The sequence below is a fragment of the Sus scrofa genome, chromosome 1, assembly GCF_000003025.6.
Source record: "Sus scrofa isolate TJ Tabasco breed Duroc chromosome 1, Sscrofa11.1, whole genome shotgun sequence".
Classification (NCBI taxonomy): domain Eukaryota; kingdom Metazoa; phylum Chordata; class Mammalia; order Artiodactyla; family Suidae; genus Sus; species Sus scrofa.
This window is the reverse complement of record NC_010443.5, coordinates 160307285-160330829: the sequence shown is the minus strand read 5'-3', so window position 1 is coordinate 160330829 and position 23545 is coordinate 160307285. Positions and strand designations below refer to the sequence as shown.

Here is a 23545-nt window from a genome sequence, read left to right as displayed (position 1 = left end):
CTGGTAAAATAGACAAGGCAATAAATAGAACCAGGCACATATATGGCAGAAATGTTGGGACATGGAAATTAAAATAACTATATGTTAAAGCCTCCAGTCGCAAAAGTGGACAACATGCAAGATGGGTAATTTTAGCAGAGGTGAATGCTATTATAAAACATCAAGTTGAGCTGTTGAAATGAGAAACATAGTAACAGGATAAAGAATGTGACGTGGCTGAGAAAAAAATCAGTAAATATGAAGATAGGTCAATAGAATTTACTTGAGCTAAAACACAGAGAAAACACTTAAAGAAACAATAATAGAAAAAATAGAGTGTTCAAGAACTAATACGCAATATTGATAGTCTAATATAAATGTAACTGGAGTTCCAGCAGAAGAGGGACTGGAGCAGAAGTATTTGAAGAAATAACGGTCAGTAATTTTTTAAATTAAATAATAGATAACAATCTACAGATGCAAGAATTTCAAAGAACACCAAGCAGGATAAACTCTAAAAAAGACAAAACAAGTACCAACTTTAGTCATAACTTATTCTATTGCAGTAAAAAGGCAAAGAGAAAATCTTCAAATCGATCAGTAAGAAAAAGACATTTTACATGTATAGGAACAAAGATAACATTTACATTAGACTTTTTTTTTTCTTTTTGTCTTTCCTAGGGCCCCGCCTACAGCATATGGAGGTTCCCAGGCTAGGGGTCAAATTGGAGCTGTAGCTGTTGGCCTATGCCAGAGCCACAGCAATGTGGGATCCAAGCCTCATCTGCAAGCTACACCACAGCTCATGGCAATGCCAGATCGTTAACCCACTGAACAAAGCCAGGGATTGAACCCGCAATCCCATGGTTCCTGGTCAGATTCGTTAACCACTGAGCCACAATGGGAACTCTGACATTAAACTTCTTAACCAGAACCCATTCAAGCCAGAAGACAATAGAAAAGCATATTCAAAGAGCTAAAAGGAAAAAAAAAAATCAAAACTTTCCAACCATAATTCTATATTCATCAAAATTATATTTTATAATTAAAAAACTTTCTGAAACAAACAAAACTCTAGGAATTTTATTGCCAGCAGATCTGCACTATAAAAAATGTTAAGGAAAGCTATTCCGTAAGAAGAAATCAGACAGAAAATAGTATCTACAAAAAGAAAAATAGTGCAAAGGAAATGGAATAAAAGAGGGTAAAATATTTTCTCAATATTTAATTGCTCTGAAATATCAATGACTGTCTAAAGCAAAAATAGTAGCTATTTATTGTATGCTTTTAGCATATATAAAAGTAAAATGCTCAATAGATGTGTTTGTATGCTTGGCTTGATCTGTTCACTTATACATAAATCAGTATAATATTATTGGAAAACACACTCATTAATTAAAGATTTATATTATAATCCAAAAGACAACTAAAAATTTTAGAAGAGGTATAAATAATAACTCAATAGTGTAGATAAAAGATAATCAGAAAAAAAATACTCCATTATACTTTAAGGTACAAAAATGGGGAAAAAAACAATAGCAAAGAAGAGAAGGAATAAATGGAAAACAGGTACAAGATGGTAGATTTTAACTCAACCATATCAATAAGCAAATTAAATATAAACAGTCTAAACACACCAATTCAAAGATACAGACTATCAGCCTGGATAGAAAGGCTGAAGTTATGACATGCTGTCTACAATAAATTCACTTTAGACATAAAGACATCGGTCAAAAGTAAAAATCATTCAAAACATTCACTAAAATAGATCACATTCTGTTCCACTATACTAATTTTGCATTTAACAGAATAGAAATCAGACAAAGTGTGCTCTCAGACCATAACTGACATAAATGAGAAATAAATAAAAATATATCTAAAAAGCCCCCAAATATTTGTTAACACATTTTTAAATAATATATGGTTCAAAAGGGAAGCATTACAGGGAAATTTTTAAAAATTTTGAACTAGATGAAAATAAAAATACAACATATTAATATTTGTGGCATACAGCTAAAGAGGTGTTTAAAAGGAAACATAGCAATAAATACATAATTTAAAAATGAAAGTAGGTCTTCTCAAATAAGGCCTATTTAGTTTGAAATTTTTTACTTAATATTCTAATTGTGTTTTTTAAAGGCTACATTTTTCTTCTTGCTTAGCTTTACAAAAAATATAAAATGGGCTAAGTATTTATATTAGTCTTCTGGCTTATGTGTATTTTCTCATTCAATTCTCACCACAGTCCTGTGGATTAAGTATTAATTTCCTCATTTATAAATTGGAATAATGAGTCCTAGAGCAGTTAAATCCCTTTTGCTTTTTTACATATTTATTATACTACAGTAAAATCAGATTTAAAATAAGGGTTCTATTACCTAGTGTTTAGTATAGTTTTATTTTGTTTCTTCTACTCTGTTTCATATTTAAATGAAAAAAAGAAACCCACTCATTGACAAGTCCTATGGAAGTTGTTCTTTGGATAGATTAAGATTTAGTCTTTCTATTATAGCTAAGGGCTTAAAGATTTGAAACAGTGCTTATGTGCATATAAAAGCATTGTCTATATAGAAAAATTCCACTGATTTCACAAAAATACTTCCAGAACTAAAAAATGAGTTTAGCTGGATCAGTGTATGCAAGGTCAAAAGACAATAACCATATTACTTACCATCATAGCTTGACCCTTTGAGAGTTTTACTGAATGCATTGTTTGACATTGTTGCTCAACTTTGCCTTGTCAGAATGCAATCATCTCCCAGGTTTTGAGATTTCTCAGAATTGTTCAATTTAGGGTTCCCATTTGTTATCCCAGCCTTCTAAATGTACTACTTGGTATTCAGCTAATACACTCAAGGTAACCAATGAAGTTTCCTGGAGTACACTTGCGAGTATCCTCTACAGCCCATTTTCTGGGCCATTTCAGCCACCCTAAGCTTCTGTCTCAGTCTTCACAAACTCATTAAGACCCCTAGGCTCTGCTTAATATCCCCTAACTTGAAGTGTGAATCAGTAAATGCTTCAAGGTACAAAACTGGAATGATTGTACAACTCATCTCACTTTTTCCCCTTTTGATAAGAATTACAGTGATTTACTTCTTGCAGTCCAATATTTGAATGCAGTTATTTCTTACTTTAATTTTCTAGTTGGTTAATGAAAGAGGGAAAATTCAATCCTGATTTCTTCATCATTGCTAGAAACAAAAGTATAAATTTTAATTATCATACTAAACAGATTCATTATACTCTAGTGCAATATTTACATTAATAGTAAAACATAATATACAATTTCAAAGACATTTAAAGGCCATAGTTATTATTGTCTTATTTGAACTACTGGAATAGAAAGGTTGAGATACTGATTATGCTGATTAGCTTATCCTATAGACCTCTAAGCAGGAAAAAAGAAATGGTACACAGACAGGCAAGGTGTTTTTAAAATTTTTTTGTATTGACAAATGTATAGAAATGATACAAGAAGAATACAAAGAATATCTATTTACCTATATTAGTTTTCTATGCTGAGTAATAAATTACTACAAACTTCACAGTTTAGAATATCACACACACACATAAACTATATATATAAAAACTAAAGCATATATATGTGTGTGTGTGTGTGTGTATATATATATATATACATATATATATATATATGTATGTGTGTATGTTTATATGAGTCAGGAGTCCAGGCATAGCTTATCTGGGTCTTCTGTTGAGTTCCTCAATCAAGGGGCCAGTCAGGTGGTGGTCCCTTTTGGGATTTAGGATCACTTTCTACCCTCACGTGTCTGTTGGCAGAATTCAGTTTCTTTCAGCTAAAGGACTGAGCTCCCATTTTCTTGATGGCTGTCAGCTGGAGGTAGCTCTCAGCTCCAGGAGGTCACTCTCCATTCCTTGTTGAATGCTCTCTCAGACCCTATCATGATACAACAACTTACTGCTTCAAATCCAGCAGAAGGATGTCTTAGATATTAACACTCTCTTTTAAAGGGCTCACCTATTTAGATCAGACCCCCAGGATAATACCCTTTGATTAAAGATAACTTATTTGGAATCTTCAAGCTGTGTCTGCAACCCATACCACAGCTCACACAACACCAGATCCTTAATTCACTGAGCAAGGTCAGGGATTGAACCCACATCCTCATGGATACTAGTCGGGTTCATTTCTGCTGAGCTGCACCAGGAACTCCCTGATTTGGAATCTTAATTGCATATGCAAAATCCCTTCACCCTGGCCAAACAGTATAATATAATCATGGGGGTGTTATCCTCATAGTCACAGGTCCCACACACATTCAAGAACAGGGAATTAACAGGACTTCTACAATAGGGGTTTCGAATCTTGGGAGCCATTTTAGAATCTACCTATTGCAATATTCTTTACATAGTTTCCCCGTTGTAACATTTTACCACACTTACATTTACTTTCATTCTGTTGTTTGTGTGTATGTGTCTGTGTATGTATACAGTGTACCTCATTTTAATGGGTTTCACTCTATTGCACTTTGCATACTTTGTTTTTTAACAAATTGAAAGTTTAGGGTAACACTGTGTTGAGCAAGTTTGCTGGTGCCATTTTTCTAAGAGTATCACTTCATGTCTTGGTGTTACATTTTGACAATTCTCTCACTATTTCACACTTTTCCATTATTCATATATTTGTTATAGTGATCTGTGGTCAGTGATCTTTGATGTTACTATTGGAAAAAGATTATGACTAGCTAAAGGCTCAGATAATGGTTAGCACTTTTTAGCTATAAAGTATTTCTTAATTAGGGTATGCACTTTCTAAAGACATAATGCCATTGTATACTTAATAGACTCCGGTATTGTGTAAACATAAATTTTATATGCACTAGGAAACTGAAAAATTTGTGTGCCTCTCTTTATTGTTATAATTGTTTCATTGCAGTGGTCTGAAACCAAACCCACAGTGCTTGTACTTGTTTTTGCTAACTGAAAGAAATCCAAAAAAATATTTTTTGCTTTTACTTAACACAAAAAGCAAAAACAGCATTCCTCATTGTTTAGCAGTGAACCATTATAGAGGCAATGCACACCCTGAGCAGCAAGAGTGACGCCAACAAGCTCCTTCTTCAGGAACCACACTCAGCATCAGCCGCCAGAGATTGGAACTGTATCTGTGAGCATCTGTGTTTTATCTAATTTTGTGCATTCAAAAGCATGTTGCATCCTAAGGTTCTTCACTTTACATAATTTTGGCTTATTAAGATTTCGTAGGAATACTCTACTTTGGGATAGAGGAAAAGGTATATATATATACATACATACATATGTGTATATATATAACTTTTATATATATCACATATACATTACATATATATGTATAACATATAGAGACAGATTGGGTGTATATATATATATATACCTTTTAAAACACAAGAGATTTAACATTGATGTAATACTTTATATAATCTAAAATTCATATTCCATTTCCATCAATTGCCTCAATAATATTATTTATAGTGATTTTGGTACTATGAATCTAACCCAGAATTATGTATTGAATTTAGTAGTCATGTCTCCTTAATTTCTCATGACCTGAAACACTTTCCCAGAATTTTCTTTTTGTTTTAAAGCCATTATTTTTGAAGAATATAAAACAGTTCTTCTCCAAATAGGAATTTACAAACTACCTCCTACAGGATGAACCCAACCAACCCTTGGCCTGTTTTTGCATAGCCCTAGAACTAATAATTTTGTCTATATTCTTAAAGGTTTTAAACAAAACACAGAAAGCATATGATAAAAAACATATGTGACCCCCTCAAACCTAAATTTTGAATCTGGCCATTTATAAAAATAGTTTGCAAACACCTATTATTCTAGAATATACTTCACTTTGGGTTTCTTTGGTTTCCTTATGATATGATTATATTCAAATGGTACATTGTTTGGAAAACCATATAATCAATATTATGTTCTTTTCAATGTACCATGGCTGGAGGCACATGACATCTATTAGCCCCTTATGGGTGCTGCTAATTTTGACCTTTTGGTGATCATGCTTCTTTGATCTAGAGTTAATTTTCCTGTTGTGTAATTTATAAGTAATCTGTGGGACAATTCTCTAAAACTATATTAATATTATCAAAACTTTCCCTTACACAAGGCATTTATTGATGACACCTACTTGCAACAGTTTTTACTATGATAGCTGTAAAATGGTGCTTTTCTAACTTCATCATTCTGTCTACATTTATTAGTTGGTGTTGGTTCGCAGCCTCGAGTGACATTAAAACCTGGCTCTGATACACAGAGAGCAAGGAGAAATCTGAGAAAGGCAGACCATCCCAGGTGGCAGTTTTAACAAGCAAGGGAGCTTACATACAAAGCTTGTCTGGGGTGGCCACAAGACAAGTAGATCTCTGTACCTGCCCACCAGAATCTAAAGGCCTTAATGGGGTTCAGCTGCATATTCAGTCCAGACAGACTCAACAATACATCACTTGCTTAAGGCTGCATCCTTGAAACAGCTTCTGCTGTGGAAACAGTGAGCAGAAGATACACCCCAAGGACAGAAGAAGAGGTGAGGAGCCACTGATTGCCTGGGTCCAGCTCAAGGGTCAACCAGCAGTCACAGCCTTTTTGTGACTCCCTCCAACAATAGACATACTATCTATTAGGAAGCACTTCCTTTTCCATTTATATATTTTTTCACTTCCTTACTTATTTGTACATCTGTTATCAGTACAGATTTGCACATTTCTTATTTTACTGAGTTGGCTATAAATTATAATTGTCCTTATTTTTTTGAATATTCAAATTCCCCAAACTTTTCAACTGAGAACCTTTCAAGAGGGCTCTTTTATTTAAAAAAAAAAAAAAAAAAAAAAGGAGTTCCTGTCATGGCACAGTGGTTAACAAATCCAACTAGGGACCATGAGGTTGCAGGTTCGATCCCTGGCCTTGCTCAGTGGGTTAACAATCCGGCGCTGCCGTGAGCTGTAGTGTCGGTTGCAGATGTGGCTCGGATCCCACATTGCTGTGGCTCTGGTGTAGGCCGGCAGCTACAGCTCCAATTTGACCCCTACCTGGAAACCTCCATATGCCATGAGAGCGACTCAAGAAAAAGCAAAAAGACAGGAAGAAAAAAAAAAAAAAAAAAAAAGCCCCATCATTGCTTGGAACATTTTCCTATTTTCTCACAAGAGATGAACCTTCTTTGCTCCAGACTTAGAATCAGCCATCTCTCCAAAGGACCTTAGGTTGCTTCTAAAGGGAATAGTATTTAGAATCAACCTTATGAGTTCCAGGTATACTTATCATTACTGAGGTGTCAGTGTTTCTAGAACACAGCAGGTAAAATTTTGATAGTGTAAGGAGATAATGAGAGATCTGAGGTGTGGTTACTGTGAAAGTTGGCAGGTCAGGTAGAGTAATAAAGTGGAAGATTCATAGGATACAGGAAACATCATATTATAGACGTTTAGATACTATAACAGAATGAAGGGTATAACAAAGAGATATATCTTATATTTCATCATTTTCCATTCAGCTGAGAAGACATTTTAGATGCATGCCTTCACAGTGTTTAAATCTGAAGGAAATTACAAATTCTAAAATAAGACTAATTTTGGAGGAAAATATTACAGAAGAAGGATTTTCATGTGAACAAAATAGTGAAACTCTTTATGTGCATCAAAGCATATTTCCTACTTGGAATAACTTTGTCCCTTATAGTTAGCAACAATGTTAAGAAAAAACGTATGTCATTAAAAGGAGACTTAAACCTCTACGATGAGAGGGCAACGTTATAGAAAAATGAAAAAAATAAAATCTAGAATTTATACAAAGAGTCAAATAAGTTAATGAATCAAAACTTCTCTCACTGTAACCATGTCAGCTGTGAGTGGCCGTAGGAAGGTTCAGAATGTAAAGGAAGTAATGGCAGCAATGGAAAGATTGTGGCTTTAGGACTCAGTCATGATTCTGAACCTGCTTTGCCACTTACATTTGTTTGTGCCTTTTGGAAAGCTATTTAATCTCTTTTAGTCTCACTTTTATCATGTTTAACATATACATTTAGTATAAGGTTTAATGAGATTATGAATATTAAGGGCCTGAATACAGAAGGCACAATGAATTATGGTACTATTGACAGCTGCCTACCTGGAAAATGTGACTTGGTAGCTGTAATTTTTAAAATAATAGCAGAACAAGTAGTCAACAGATTTTGATGCTTAAATATGAAATCTTTAGGTATAATATTGATATAACCAGTTTATTATTAATTCCAATCAAGACCTTTGATACACAGATAAAACTGATGTTTGTGTACAGATATTAAGATGTATGACCAAATCTGTGAGGGAATAGCTAATACAAGTGCAAGCGCTTATATGTTAAATACTGGAGATAATGTTTCCAGTTGCTGCAGATGTTCTCGGGTCAAACACTACTTCCATGAAAAATTGTTTGAAATACTAAAAATGAGGCATATAAGAAAAGCTAATGAATTTGCATCATTATTTAAGAATCAAGAAATGATGTGAGATATGGTCAAGTATCAGAGAAAAACCTGCATATTCGGTCTTAACAAATATTACTATTAAAAATAGAGAAAATTATAGCAGAAATTATCACATTGAAAATCAACTATACTTCAATAAAACTTTAAAAAAGAAAAAATGGGATTACTGCAAAGAATATTTGAACCATTAGAATGATTATCACACCATCTCTCACACTGAAGCAATCCTACTCAGCTACAAAGAAGCAAATTTTGTTTAAAAAAAAAGAGAAATAAAACTTGATTGTTGCAATGCTAATTAAAATAGTGTAAGGAAATGACTTACTTTGATTGAAATCTTGCTACTACTTCATATCATTTTCATGAATATAAATTATAATTCCAGTTTTGTAGCAAGATAATTAAAACATTTTACTTAAATCTGATGCCTCAAAAACCTGAACAATATTTAGATCTTACTGAAATATAGGTGTTTAAAAAAATCTTGGCAACTGGGTATCAGCTGTACTGATGCAACAAACAAGCACATTATGTGGTGATGGCAGACAGTAAAATTGTATGAATTATAACATAAGTTAAAAAAAACAGTATTTTCAAAGGATTTAATAATAATGTCAACATGCAACTATGCTAGGAGATTAGCTGTGAGCCTTGCTGGGAGGGAGGATTGAAGTAGAATATTTACCCAGAGAAAAGTTACTCACAAGGGCAGCTCAGGTGCTTAAAAGCTGCAGTGATTTACCTACCAGTATTTGCAGACCTTATAAAATGGTGAAGCTCTGGTTTAAAAAAAAAACATATATATATATATATATATATATATATATATATATATATGCACATTTAGAGGATGAATTAAGGTATTTTTCAAAGGTATATGATGCAATGACGGAAAGAGAAACTTTTTATCTAAGTGAATATTCATTATGGTAAGATTTTTTAAAGTGTTTGGGCTAAAATTTAGCTACTTTTTCCAAAATCGAGGTTTGGTTTGAGGTAATGACAAATGAAATCAGGCTGACTCATCTTTCATAATGCGTCTCCATCTGTCCTTTTTCTTTAGACCTGACTGCCTATACCTGGATACCTACATTCCTGGGATATAAACTTGACAGTCATTAGCACATGGTTTTCGAAGACAAAGACACAGATGAATCATTTAAGGTGGAAATATATGAAGAGAGACTCTACCCTGAAATGAACCTGAAAGACTACCAATCTTTCTTTGGTGTTAGCAAAGAAACCCTGTGAAGGAGTAGCCTAAAAGGACAGTAAAAAGCCAAGAAATACGTGGAAAATTGACTGAAATATCAAAAAAAAATTGAAAAATACCAGTATGATTTGGTAACATAGACCTCTTTGGTTATACTTGCAAGAACAATTTTGGTAAAGTGTTGGATGCAGAAATCAGACTAAAGTGTTGAAAGGTGAAATACTTATGAGAAATCTAAGAATGTATATATGCACACAACTCTTTTCAGCGGATATATGGAAGAAGAGGTTCAAGGAAGTGGAAGTAGGATGACAGAGTTTTGCAGAGCATATATTGACCAACACTGTCAATTATTACACATACAAAGACAAACCATAGTTTATCAGCTGATTGCCTTGAGATGGGTAATTTCAGTGGAGAATTGAGTGTAAGTATTGAGTTTCCATGGGACATAATAAAAGGACAGCTGTGATTTGGAGATATATGTCAGATATCGATTTATTGCTTCTCAGCTTCACTCCTTTCAAATATGTGCTTTAAATAAACAACAGTATTTCTTTAAATATATCTCCTTTAAGTTGAGAATGATGTTAAATTTTCTAGTTAGAAGACACTGGAGGGACATGGAAAAATGTCTCCTTCAATGTTTTTTTCAGGATCCATAGGTGGACTACATGAGTGTGAGGACAGCCATTAAAGCTCATTTCCACCCCAGGCCCAGAATGTGGTCCCTCTGAAACCCTGTAGGTTCAGTCTAGTGATAATGTTTCTGTAGCCCATTCTACTCAGAAGCTAGGGTCCTCTGAGTTCTGAGGGCCTCCTACCATCACCAGCTCTAGATCTCTCATTGCTCACTGCTCATCATCTATGCTACCAACTGTTGATGACCTGCAACCTTACTGCACTCTGGAAAGTGTGGGAATTATTTTCCTATTGCAACTGTAACGCATAACCACAAACTTGGTGGCTTAACACAAATTTATGATCTTAAAGTTCTGCAGGCTATCAAAGTAACAACAAGGTTGATTCCTTCTGGAGGTTCTAGATGAGAATCTGTTTCTTTGGGGTTTTTTTTTTGTTTTTTTTTTTCCGTCTTCTAAGCTGCCCACATACCTTGGCTCATGGTCCCTTTCTCCATGTTTAAAGTTAGCAATATTGCATTTCTCTGACCATTATTCTGTAGCCACATCGCTCTCTGGCTACAGGTGAAAAAGAACTGTCTACTCCCAAGGAGCCGAGTGACTACAATGGGTCCTCCCAGATAACACAGGATAACTTTTCCATCTCAAGGTTCTTAATTCAATAACATCAAATTTCCTTTTGCAGTGTATGGTAGCATACCTACAGGTTCAGTAATTAGGGTGTGGGCATCCTTGAGGGGTAATTATTCTGACCATTACACTGGCTTATTGCTATCCCAGAAAATCCAGACCAACTCCAGCCTGGCTAAACCAGCTAATTTCTCTGCTATCTAATGGGCTAAATCATGCCTCCTCCAATTAGGTTTTAACCACTTTCCAATTGTCCCCTTGGATATTCTCCCTTAACTGTATGGAACCATGTAGAGTTTTCTTTCATTCTACATCTTACTCATATCATAATCAGTACTTCCCCTGCTTGGCCTACTGTGTGGTTCCTATACCCTGATTGGACCTGGACTATGATAGCTTATCTGAATACACTTTCCAAAAGTAATCTATAAATGGAGAGAAAGAACTAAAACTGAAATAGGAAAGAGGGAAGAAAAATACAAGGTATTAGTTTTAGTTTGGTTTGCTTTGGCTTGAGGAAAAAATAGCATTCTAGTAAGCTGAAGAAAAGAATCAATGCAGAAATAGGATGATGTTACTAGAAAGAGAAATAGTCTTAAAGATAGTAGAAGCTAGAATCTATTCTAGAAATTGAAAACACAGATTTTCAGCCATGGGGAGCTTTTGTAACATTTCCATTTCTAGGCCCTCTCCTCATTCTGATTTAATTGGTCTTGATTTAATTGGAAATTCTAATTTAATTGGTCTTGGGTAAAATCTATGCATCAGCTCCTTTGATGGCTAGCAGTAGGGAGGCAAGGATGGGGTAGCTTAAGAATACTGTGTCGACACAGAAGGCTTAATTATTAATGAGGGTCCCTATGATTACCTCAATTGTCTCAGAGAAATTGATAGCCATATTGTATGTTGACAGTGAGGCAAATATTGTGAAAGGGGCTTTGGACATTTGCTGACAACCACGTAGAAGCCCACTGTGTACACAACTCAGTGTTTAACAATATGGATTCAAAGAAGCATGAGGCATGGTTCCTGGCCTCTTAAGCAACTTACTTTTTTTTTTTTTTTTTTTTTTTTTTTTGTCTTTTTAGGGCTGCACCTTTGGCCCATGGAGGTTCCCAGGCTAGGGGTTGAATCAGAGCTGCAGCTGCAAGCCTATGCCAGAGCCACAGCAAAGCCAGATCCGAGCTGCATCTGTGATCTATACCACAGCTCACGGCAATGCTGGATCCTTAACCCACTGGGTGAGGCCAGAGATCGAACCCATGTCCTCATGGATACCAGTTCATTACCACTGAGCCACAACAGGAACTCCCAAATCAATCTTTAGTAAAAAGAATGTGAATAATAACTCCATGTGGAATGTGTCAATTTTACAAGAGACCTTAGAGGCAATGTAAACAACTGGAGTTTAGAAAGAATAAAGAACTTTGGTTGCATGATAGGCAAAGATGTCAAGATGTGGAACTTAAGATGTTGGCCTTGAAAGAAACATGGAAAGGATGGAACAAACATTTTTGATAGTGAGATGGATGTGCACTCCAGAGTTTATGAGCAGATGAGCTTAGCTAGAGTAGAAGGTTTTAAAGAGAATAATGAGAAAGTTTGAATATATTAGTTTAGGTCAGATTTAGCTTTTACATAAGAGCTAGATGCAATATATTATGGGAGGCTGTAGATACCACACTAAGGAATTTAGCCTTTTATTGTGGGTGATGAAATGCCACTGAAGTGGCATCTTCTGTACCTTCCTCCCTGCCTCCTGAGACACTCTAGTCAATATTAATGGTGGGTGCTGAAAATTGCTACGGCAGCCTCATTTTGGGGCCCCAGTGACACGAAGCATGTTTACGAGTGCATAATTAACCAGAACGTGTTGCTGAATACAAAAATGCATACTTCAGAATATCATGGGTCAGAACACAATATAAACACGTTAGTTAAAGCTTATTATAGTATGGAGGATGTTTTGGAATATCACATTCATTTTCCTTTCTTGTTTAGCATTTGTCTTGTTCTTTAGCTTTACATGAGGTTTTGTTTCCCCCTTCATTTATTTCACATAAAATAGATCATGAAGTGTGCAATCCTCCAAAAAGGAAAATGGATCCAGCCAAAGCAGGAAAGTTAGTCTAGCCTTTACCAGGATTGTAGAAATCCATAATGACTTTTTATATCCAATCTTAAGAGAGAACTTTTGATTTCCATATAAGAACAAAGCTCAGAGGACTGCCCAAAGAATCTGATGAAATAGGAATGGGAAAGCAGGATGTTATCTATGTTATTTAAGAGAAAGATCAAACTCATGGGATAAAGGAAACTCCTCTGGAACTATGAGTAAGGATAGTCAAAATGGAGTGAAGAGACAGGTTTGAGATGAAGAGTCACGATTACCACTAAGGGTTAAAATTCCAATTTGGATGGAGTAAAAACATCCGGATAAATTTGGGTGAATCTGATGACTTCAGACTGATGCACTTCTTCTCCAAGCATAGCCTGGGAAGACTAGAAGCCTTTCAGAGGAATTCTAAATTGGAAGCATTACATACAACATGCCATGAAAATGAAAGAGAAATAGCTGATTAAGATTCTGGACAGGTGAGATTGGAAAAAGTGTTACCGCTCTGGTTTTGTTTACACAAAACAGTGATCTAAACACCAGGGTATTCTCGCCTCTGAGAATACACAAATATTTTCCAAGGGCAATAGTTTTTAAAGGTTTTACTTTAAGTAAAATTAATTTTCAGATGCTTGACTTCTGTTTTACTCCTTCCAAAACTGTACTTGGATGAGAAACTACCAGGAACTCACTCCTTATCTTTTTACAGCAAACAGCACTTCTTCCATTTTACAAAACTAGAACATATTCTGGTACATTGCCTCAGTTGTAAAAATTTATGGGACACAAAACGAAAAAAAAAAAAAAGAATTTGAATGATTGGCAATTCCTGTTGAGAGAGTAAATGCTTCTAACAATTGGGTTAAAAAGATTAGCTTGTAAAGCAGATGATTGTCCAGTCTTTATGTTCGAAAATTCAGATAGAATCTATAGAGTTGTCAGCTGTTAGATTATTAAAAATACTCTTGATTAAAGATCACTTTGTGAAATTTGTCATATAACCAGGGCAGACATAAAACAATTGAATGGCATTGCTAGAATAAAACCACTGTCATTTCCATAAAGTGTATAATCTTGTGTGTAGGAAGATTTCTGAACACTTGCAAATACTTTTGAAAAATGAATAGAATTGGTTATTAGACATATCATTCAATAATGCATAATAATCATAAATTCTTAAAATTATTGGAAAATCTTCCTTTATTATTATAAAATGGCTTTTAGACAAAAATTTACCTAAATTTTGTAATATATTTGGATTCTTTAGATTAACTACGTACTGATAATGGACTTGATAAACATGAAGAAACGCATTTTTCATCTTTTGAAGCTTATGAGATAGAAACGAAAACATTAATTTTATTTCATAGAAAAGAATGGTAGAATGAATAAGTTAAATTTTACTACAGTAATGCTGTATATAAAGCAACAGGAAACCTCAATATCATACAGAAATAAGCATATATTTGTTTATTCATCTGGATCAGCTGAAAGTTATATGGCAAAGGGTGGGTGAAGCATTAGTACCATTTTTGCAATCTACCACAGAGAAATAATTAAAAACATTAAAATATATAGGAACAAATTCTAAAGGGAAAGTCAAATACAAGTATAAACTACAGTGGTAAAGGATTGATAAAGAATTTGTTACTTTTAAAAAAGAATTTGTTCAATATTTTTAAAATGGATGATGATATCAAATTATTATGAATGTGATATTAGATACATTTTTAAAGTGATGCAGCAGTTCTATTTTTAAATGTTAATATTTACAACATACTAAACTTATATCCTTTGCAGCTATTTGAATTTATGATGAAATAAAACTAAAAACATTTGAGTAGTGAATAGACTTTCAGAATTATTTTAGGGGGTATGCAAGCAAGATAAATTGCATTCTACTGGCAATGAATTTCCAGAACCAAGGAGAGTATGGAATTTCTGAAAAACTAGTGAACAGCAAGAGGCCTGAATAAGATTAAAACTCATCATATTTGGGAACCTCACAATAAGAGGCAATGACATCAGCAAGGCCCATAGGACACCTGTGGCAAGGTGTAGCTCAACATCTTTTTGCTAAAGACTTACGCATAAGACTTCTGTCTCCAATGAAGAGTCCTTATACTAAACCAAAAAACTCTAGAATTTACGGCATAGTTAGAAATCCAATACCAGAGATTCCTGAATTATACCTTAGATCTGGGAATACAACTCACAGACTAATCATAGGATTAAGGATTGAGATGGGAAGCAGATAACATGGTCTCAGAGATTGGTAACAGAGAAAAGATACAGAAGGAAGTCTTATCAAAGAACTATATTCTCTTTAAGGTTTAAAACTATAACTTGCATCATTTGCCAAACAATATACCAAAGTTTAGGCCAGTTCACTTCAGTGAAAACAAGGCAGGAAAAGCACTGAGTAAAGTGGGCCACATAACAGTGAATACAAGGAGGACCAAATACAATGGCTAGCAACCAGAAGGAACAGCATCTGGACCAAAGGATAGTGTGAAGACCAGACACACAACCAGAGGTTTTATTAGATTCTCTCAGCACCAAGGAAACGTGTTGGGAAGGAAGAGAGGCAAGGGAGATACTTAGAGAAATGAGCTACCTTCTGAGTTATGACCCACAAAAGACTATTAAAGCAGAAGAGACTAAGATGTTTTCATTTAAAAGATTAAGTGGTTTCTGACAATCACGTGAATGTGTGCTTGACAGCAAGATGTAATCTATTAAAGGAGAATTCATCTTTTATACTTTGTACATCTAGCTTTTAGTGTCCTTATGTTGACTTGTTTACAAATAACAATAAAATTTATGAGTACAGATACCTAGGAACATTATAAGATGCCAAGCAAAATTTAAATGCTCTATTTTACATAATAATTTGGAGATTTTAATATAAATTTTATGTGATTTTATTTCATATCTTTTAAGATATGTGAACATTTGATATAAACAAAAGACGTGTGTTGATTCAAGGAAATAGTATTCATGTTAGGTAATTTAGAAAGGAGTATAATTGGGGGGGAATCATCCATCCAGATAAGAAATTTCTTATCAAGTCATTATAATCTATAATGCCTAGATTGTGAAATTCTTTCATCTACTCATTTTATGAATGTCCATTGTCTAGCTCTGATGGAAAAACAAAATTACACAAGTATCAAGATTTGTTCTTGCCTGAAGCAAGCAAATTAACTAAATTATTTCTCAATTTTCCTTCCAAGTCCTATGATTTAATGAGGTTGTGCAAAAGATGACTAAAGACAAAATGTGAGGAAATGCTATCAACATTGAGTGTTTTCCTTTAGAGATATGAGTGGCTTCAGGGCCTTGATGGTAAGGAAAGTGTGACCTTTTATTGAAGAACTGAGACTCATTACATGTATTCACAAGGTACTTACCAAAACCCATTAAAGCAATCACTTAGGCCTCTTTCTTGTGAGGTCAGAGAAACAGGACAGAGTATTTTCTAGGGCTGGCTTCAAGAAGGGACCTAGGAATGGATACACTGAGATTAATGATGAAAGGGTCTGTGTCAGTCACAATCCAGCCAAGAGACAGAAATCATAATATCTCTTTTAACAGAGATGTTTTAATATACAGAATTAAGTCAGTATAAAGAATTATTACCTATATTAACTGAACAGGCAAAACAAAAACACTGAAATAGAATGTAGGTAGCATTTGCAGGAAGCAGCTTTACACCCACACTGAGAACGTATCTTGAAGAGGGGCTCCAGGGAGCTGAAAACTAAACAGTTCAGGAAGGGACGTTGGGTGGCTGGTTTTGCAAGTGTTACACAAATTCAGTTAATTGCTGCTTCTCCAGAGCACTGCTACTGGTGGGATAAAGAAGGAAGACTGGGGGTTGGGGAGATGTTTAAGGGTATAGACTTGCAGCTAGTAGATAAATAAGGTCTGGAGTTCTAATGCACAGCATAGTGATTAAGATAACAATACTATAACTTAAACTTCAAAACTGCTAAGAGACTAGATATTAATTGTTCCCACCACTGAAAAGAAATGATAACAATGTGATGTGATAGGTGTTAGCAAAACCTATAGAGGTAATCATATTGCAACATATAAGTGCATCAAATCAGTTTACTATATACTAAAACTTACACAATATGTCAATTATATCTCAATAAAATATATTCTTAAAAAAGCAGGAAGCAAAAAGGAACAAGCCCTTCATCTTCTTCCAGCTTTGCAGTCTCCCTCTAACACCCTGATTGGCAGAATCTTACAAGAAGATAACTGCCAAGCAGAAATGCAGTTTGCAAAGTACCAGCTCCAGTAAGATGAAGCAGAGCATTGAAATGTGACTGTGAGGTTAAAAACTCATAGACATCAATAGCAAAGAAACAAACAACCCAACAGAAAAATGGGCAGAAGACCTAAATAGACATTTTTCCAAAGGAGACATAAGATGGCCAAGAGGCACATGAAAAAATGCTCGACATCACTAATTATTAGAAAGATGCAAATCAAAACTACAATGAGGTACCACCTCACATTGGTCAGAATGGCTATCACTGATAAGACTACAAATAACAAATGTTGGAGAGGGCATGTAGAAAAGGGAATCCTTCTACACTGTTGGTGGGAATGTAAATTGGTACAACCACTCTAGAAAACAATGTGGGAGTTCCTCAGAAAACTAAATACAGAACTACCATATAACCTGGCAATCCCACTCCTGGGCATATACGCAGAAAAAAACTTTCACTCAAAAAGATACATGCAATCCCATGTTCATTGCATCACTATTCACAATAGCAAAGCATGGAGAAAACCTAAATGTCCATCAACAGATGAATGGATTAAGAAAATGTGATACATATACACAATGGAATAGCCATAAAAAAATACAACATAATGCCAATTTATAGCAACATGGATGGAACTAGATTCTCATACTAAGTCATAAAGAGAAAGACATATACCATATGATTTCACTTATATGTGAAATCTAAAATATAGCACAGATGATCCTATAACCTACCTACACAACAGAAATAGACTCACAGACATGGACAGAAGAATTGTGGTTGCTGAGGTGGAGGGAGTGGGATGGACACAACAGACACAAACTGTTACATTTAGAATGGATAGACAATGAGGTCCTGCTGTACAGCACAGATAACTATGTCCAATGATGATGGAACATGATGAAAGATAACATGAGAGAGTGTGTACAGGTGTATGACTTGCTCACTTTGCTGTACAGCATAAACTGATAGAACTATGTAAATAAACTAATAAAAAATTTTAAAAAAGAACACTCCCAAAGGTCAAAAAAAATCAGATAATGATTTAAATGGTAAATCCCTAATGTTTATATGAAATTATCATTTTAAAGAATACCGCCATTCCTCATTTTATTGTGCTTTGCTTTATTACACTATACACATAATTGTGTTTTTTACAAACTGAAGGTTTGTGGCAACCCTGAGTTGAGCCAGTCTGTCAGTTCCATTTTTCTAATAGCATTCATGTCTCTGTTGCATTTTTGTATTCTCTTAGTATTTTAACTTTTTCTTTTTAATTATTTCCTCAATACAATTTTTTCTACTCTACAGCATGGTGACCGAGTTACACATACATGTATGCATTCTATTTTCTCACGTTATCATGCTCCATCATAAATGATTAGACCTTTAAACTTTTCATTATCGTTATATTTTTATGGTGTTCTGTGATCACTGATCTTTGTTGTTACTATTACAAGAAGATCACAGTTTCCTAAAGGCTCAGATTATGGTTAGCAAATTTTAGCAATGAAGTATTTTTTAATTAAGGTCTGCACATTGTTTTTAGAGATAAAACTATTGCACACTTAATGGACTAACATATAGCATAAATATAATTTTTAAGTGCACTGAGAAACCAAAACATTTGCATGACTCATTTTGATGGAATATTTGCTTTTTTTCAGTGGTCTGAAACTGAACCTGAAATATTTCCAAGGTATGTCTGTACATAATTCTGGCTTATAAAAGGCACAACATGCTTCTGATCAAATACAGTTTCTTTATAGTTTAATCAGAATAAGATGCCGATGTTGAAGGGTGAAAATTCAGATGATTTCAGTTCAAAATATACTTGGGGGAGTTCCTGTCATAGCTCAGCAGTTAGCAAACCCAACTGGCATCCATGAGGACGCAGGTTCAGTCCCTGGCCTTGCTCAGTGGGTTGAGGATCTGGGGTTGCCGTGAACTGTGGTGTAGGTTGCAGACATGGCTCAGAACCCACATTGCTGTGGCTGTGGCACAGGCCAGCAGCCACAGCTCTGATTGGACCCCTAGCCTTGGAACTTCCATATGCCGTGGGTGAGGCCCTAAAAAAAGACAAAAAGACAAAAAAATATATATATACACACACACACATACACTTGGGGCTCAGATTAGTTCTTTTGGAGGAAAGAATGATGATTTTGGCCTTGGTTAGCTGAGACTGTCCAGCTTAGGAGACTTTTTTTTGACAGTTCAAAACTTAAAGTGTTGCACATGAGTCCTAAGAAGCTGTGCTGTAAACAAATCTGTGATTACTCTCTTTAGAAATAAACTGGTACCCATGTAGGAAACAAAAGGGCATGTACACTGGATTTTGTGCTGATAATCTCCTTCACTTTTCTGTATTGTTCACACCACAAACCACATGCCAATTAAGGTTATAATCAAAATGAAGATCCAAACAATGAATGAGAAAATATGCTTTAAGAAGATACAAAGCCTTTCTTTCCAGAATTATGAAGACATTGAAAGGAAAAGAGTTAAGAACCTTTGTCAAAATCACAGAACTAAAGCATGACAGGGGTGCATGTATCTTTTTCAAGGAAAGTTTTGTCTGGATATATACCCAGGAGTAGGTTAGCTGGGTCATATGGTAGTTCTATATTTAGTTTTCTGAGTTAAAGCCATACTGTTTTCCATAGTGGTTGTACCAATTTACATTCCCACCAACAGTGAAGGAGAGTACCCTTTTCTCCACACCCTCTCCAGCATTTTTTATTTGTTGACTTGTTAATGGTGGCCATTCTGACCAGTATAAGGGTTCACTGCAGCACTGTTCAGAATAGCCAAGACATGGAAACAACACAGATTTCCATCGACAGATGATTGGATTAGGAAGAAGGTATATATACACAATGGAATACTACTCAGTCATAGAAAAGAACAAAATAATGCTATTTGCAGCAACATGGATGGAACTAGAGACTCTCATACTGAGTGAAGTAAGTCAGAAAGTGAAAGACAAATACCATATGATATCACTTATATCTGGAATCTAATATAAGGCACAAATGAACCTTTCCACAGGACAGAAAATCAGGGACTTGGAGAATAGACTTGTGTCCAAGAGGGAGGACGAAGAGGGAGTGGGAGTGGAATGGATTGGGAGCTTAGGGTTAATAGATGCAGACTATTGCCTATGGAATGGATTAGCAATGAGTTCCTGATGTGTATCCCTGGGAACTATGTCTAGTCACTTATGATGGAGCATGATAATGTGAGGAAAAAAATAATGTATACATGTATGTGTAACTGGGTCACCATGCTGTATGGTAGAAAAAAAAATAATGCATTGGGGAAATAAAAAAATCAAAAAAATAAAATAAAGAAGAAGATGTGATATATAAACACAAAGGAATACTACTCTGCCATTAAAAAAGAACAAAATAATGCCATTTGCAGCAACATGGATGGAACTAGAGACTCTCATACTAAGTGAAGTAAGTCAGAAAGAGAAGACAAATACCGTATGATATCACTTATATCTGGAATCTAATAAATGGCACAAATGAATCTATATAAAGAAAAGAAACAAACTCATGGACTTGGAGAACAGGCTTATGGTTGCTGAGGGGGAGGGAGTGGGATGGACTGGGAGATTGGGGTTTGTAGATGCAAATTATTGCATTTGGAGTGGATAAGCAATAAGGTCCTTATACAGATCCTGCTGTATAGCACAGAGAACTATATCTAGTCACTTGTAATGGAACATGGTGGAGGATAATGTGAGTCATATATATACGACTGGGTAACTTTGCTGAACAGTAGAAACTGACATAACACTGTAAATCAACTATAATAGAAAAAATTAAAATCTTACAAAAAATAAATTAAAAAAAAAATATGACAGACTTATAGGACCCTAATCCACTGACCCTCAAACTACAGTCATTTTCACAATACAATGTGACCTCCCTAATGTTTATATAAACAATTTCAGTGGCGCCATGAGGCATGCTGAATACAAATTAGAATTATTCCTCAAAATAAGGCACAAGCTAAATCGTATGTTGCTATGACATGGGACATTTCCGTTTGGCCCCATATCCATGGCCAAAGAAGGCTTGTTTAGTTCCCATCCCCAGAACTACATGCTTTACTCTGTTTCAATTAATAAAGCTGACTTAAAGAAGGTATATTATCAAATTCCATTTCCAAGATATGGGAGTTTCCATCATGGCTCAGTGGTTAATGAATCCAACTAGGAACCATGAGGTTGCAGGTTCAATCCCTGGCTTCGATCAGTGGGCTAAGGAAGGATCCGGCATTGCCCTGAGCTGTGGTGTAGGTTGCATGTACGGTTCAGATCCCATGTTGCTATGGCTCTGGTGTAGGCCGGTGGCTATAGTTCTGATTAGACCCCTAGCCTGGGAACCTCCATAGGCCCCAGGTGTGGCCATAGAAAAGATAAAAAAAAAAAAAAGACCAAAAAAAAAATTCCATTTCCAAGATATGCAGGGAATGAGATTTTTTAATTTGTTTAGCAAAACTATCACCATGTTCTAGAATGCCAGGTACCTAGGAGGTACTCAGTTGATACAAAGAAAATGACATGGTCCCTATCACATTCTAATTGAATCATCATATCAGATGAAGATGACCTGAAATGTTTGTTATATCAAGATGGACAGAAAAATGCCATGAAATAGGAAGTGGAGGATGCAAGAGATTTGTGTCTTCTTTATATGGGAACCAACTCATCTCATTTTTTTCCAGTTATAATACATAACCCAAATCAATATGTTTATCTCCATAAGTAAGCACCATAAAACAATTCTCCAAATTATTAGGGAAATTTTTCTTAGGTTTGATAGCAGCTAATGTAACTTCCAAGACAAGCAGACGACTTTCACAGATAGATGGATATTCTCACACAAATCCTGGATATTAAATTGGGTGAGCCACTTACAGTAGAGTTCCTCTCCTTTTACGAGGCCTTCTCCAAAGTGTTTAGTGGCACAAAATATACTGCAGCCAGGTCAGCATTTTTGTGTGTTTGTGAGGGAAGAATCAATGTGGGCTTCTAAAGCCCTGGCAAAATGCAGTGACATGATGGGTTATAAGAGAAAGGAGGCTGGGACAAAGAAAATAAGAGAGAAAATGGGAACAAGTGACCTGTCATGAAAACTCATTGAATCTTATGTACTAATGCTTTTCTTTTATATACCAGAGACCTAGGAGACATGCCGAAAAGTAAAGGAATGATAGGGAAAATTTTAAACACACACATATATGTGTATACCTACATGTGTGTACATGCATATATATATATATATATATATATGTATGTTTATATACATGTGGAATCATTATAGAAATTAACAACCACATTAGGTTAATCTCTAAGCCCCACCAATTACATATTCTCAATATATAATCAATTACAGTGGTCTTAATTGCTTCTAGATCTCTCCTCTCTCTGTCTCTGTCTCTCATAATTGACTCAAAGTGACCTATTTTCACTCAAAGCCTGAAGGCATAAAATTCTGCATTTTGAGATGCCAAAATAACATCAGGAATAAGCCTAGGTCCATTTTGCATAAATATATCAAACCTGAGCCTTTGTTTTCCAAGAACCAGAAACAGGACTAGTTCCACCAAGTTACATATGAGTTAGAGGGGCATCAACAGATTCTAAAGAAGAGAGATAACCATACACAATTTAAGATCTATTGGTGAATCAATCTACACAGACCCTCTATCACATGAATTTCCACGTTTATTTCCAGTGAGAAGCCTCACTGCTAATCCGGCATAGTCACAAACACACCAGACTGAATCCTTTGCAATTGCCTTTTTGGTTCCTGCTTTCAATAAACTCTGAAATAATTTGTTTATCACTTGGGCCATTTGTTGATAAATGGAGTTCATTCAGTGTGTCCTCTAATTAATTAGTTTGCTTTCTGTGCTATTAATGGAAGCACAAGTATATCCATTAACCTCTTGGGAAGTTCTCTTGCATGCAGCCTTTGAAAAAATCATGTTTCACAGTCCTGTAAGGTGCTGACTCTTGGTAGTGCTATTTGGACTTCCATAGGAAGTGGGAAATCTTCCCAGGCAATCAGGTATTTCTCTAGCCCAAAAGGGGAAATAAATATCTGCAAGATTGTGCTTTTTTTGAAGTAGCTATAGTTTCATTGCGATTTCTATCCAAGG

The 23545-nt window shown here is 35.2% G+C and overlaps 1 long non-coding RNA gene across 4 annotated transcripts in view; it reads right to left on the bottom strand.

Annotated features, from left to right (window-relative positions):
* LOC102165284 overlaps positions 1-23545 on the bottom strand; it is a 329937-nt gene that overhangs the window by 152253 nt on the left and 154139 nt on the right. For 3 of the 4 annotated variants that reach the window (XR_301130.3, XR_002346118.1, XR_002346117.1), the window contains exon 3: positions 16493-16584. The exons of the other annotated variant lie outside the window; for it this stretch is intronic. This is a non-coding gene — a long non-coding RNA (uncharacterized LOC102165284). The remainder of the gene's footprint in view (positions 1-16492; positions 16585-23545) is intronic. 4 annotated transcript variants of the gene reach the window in all.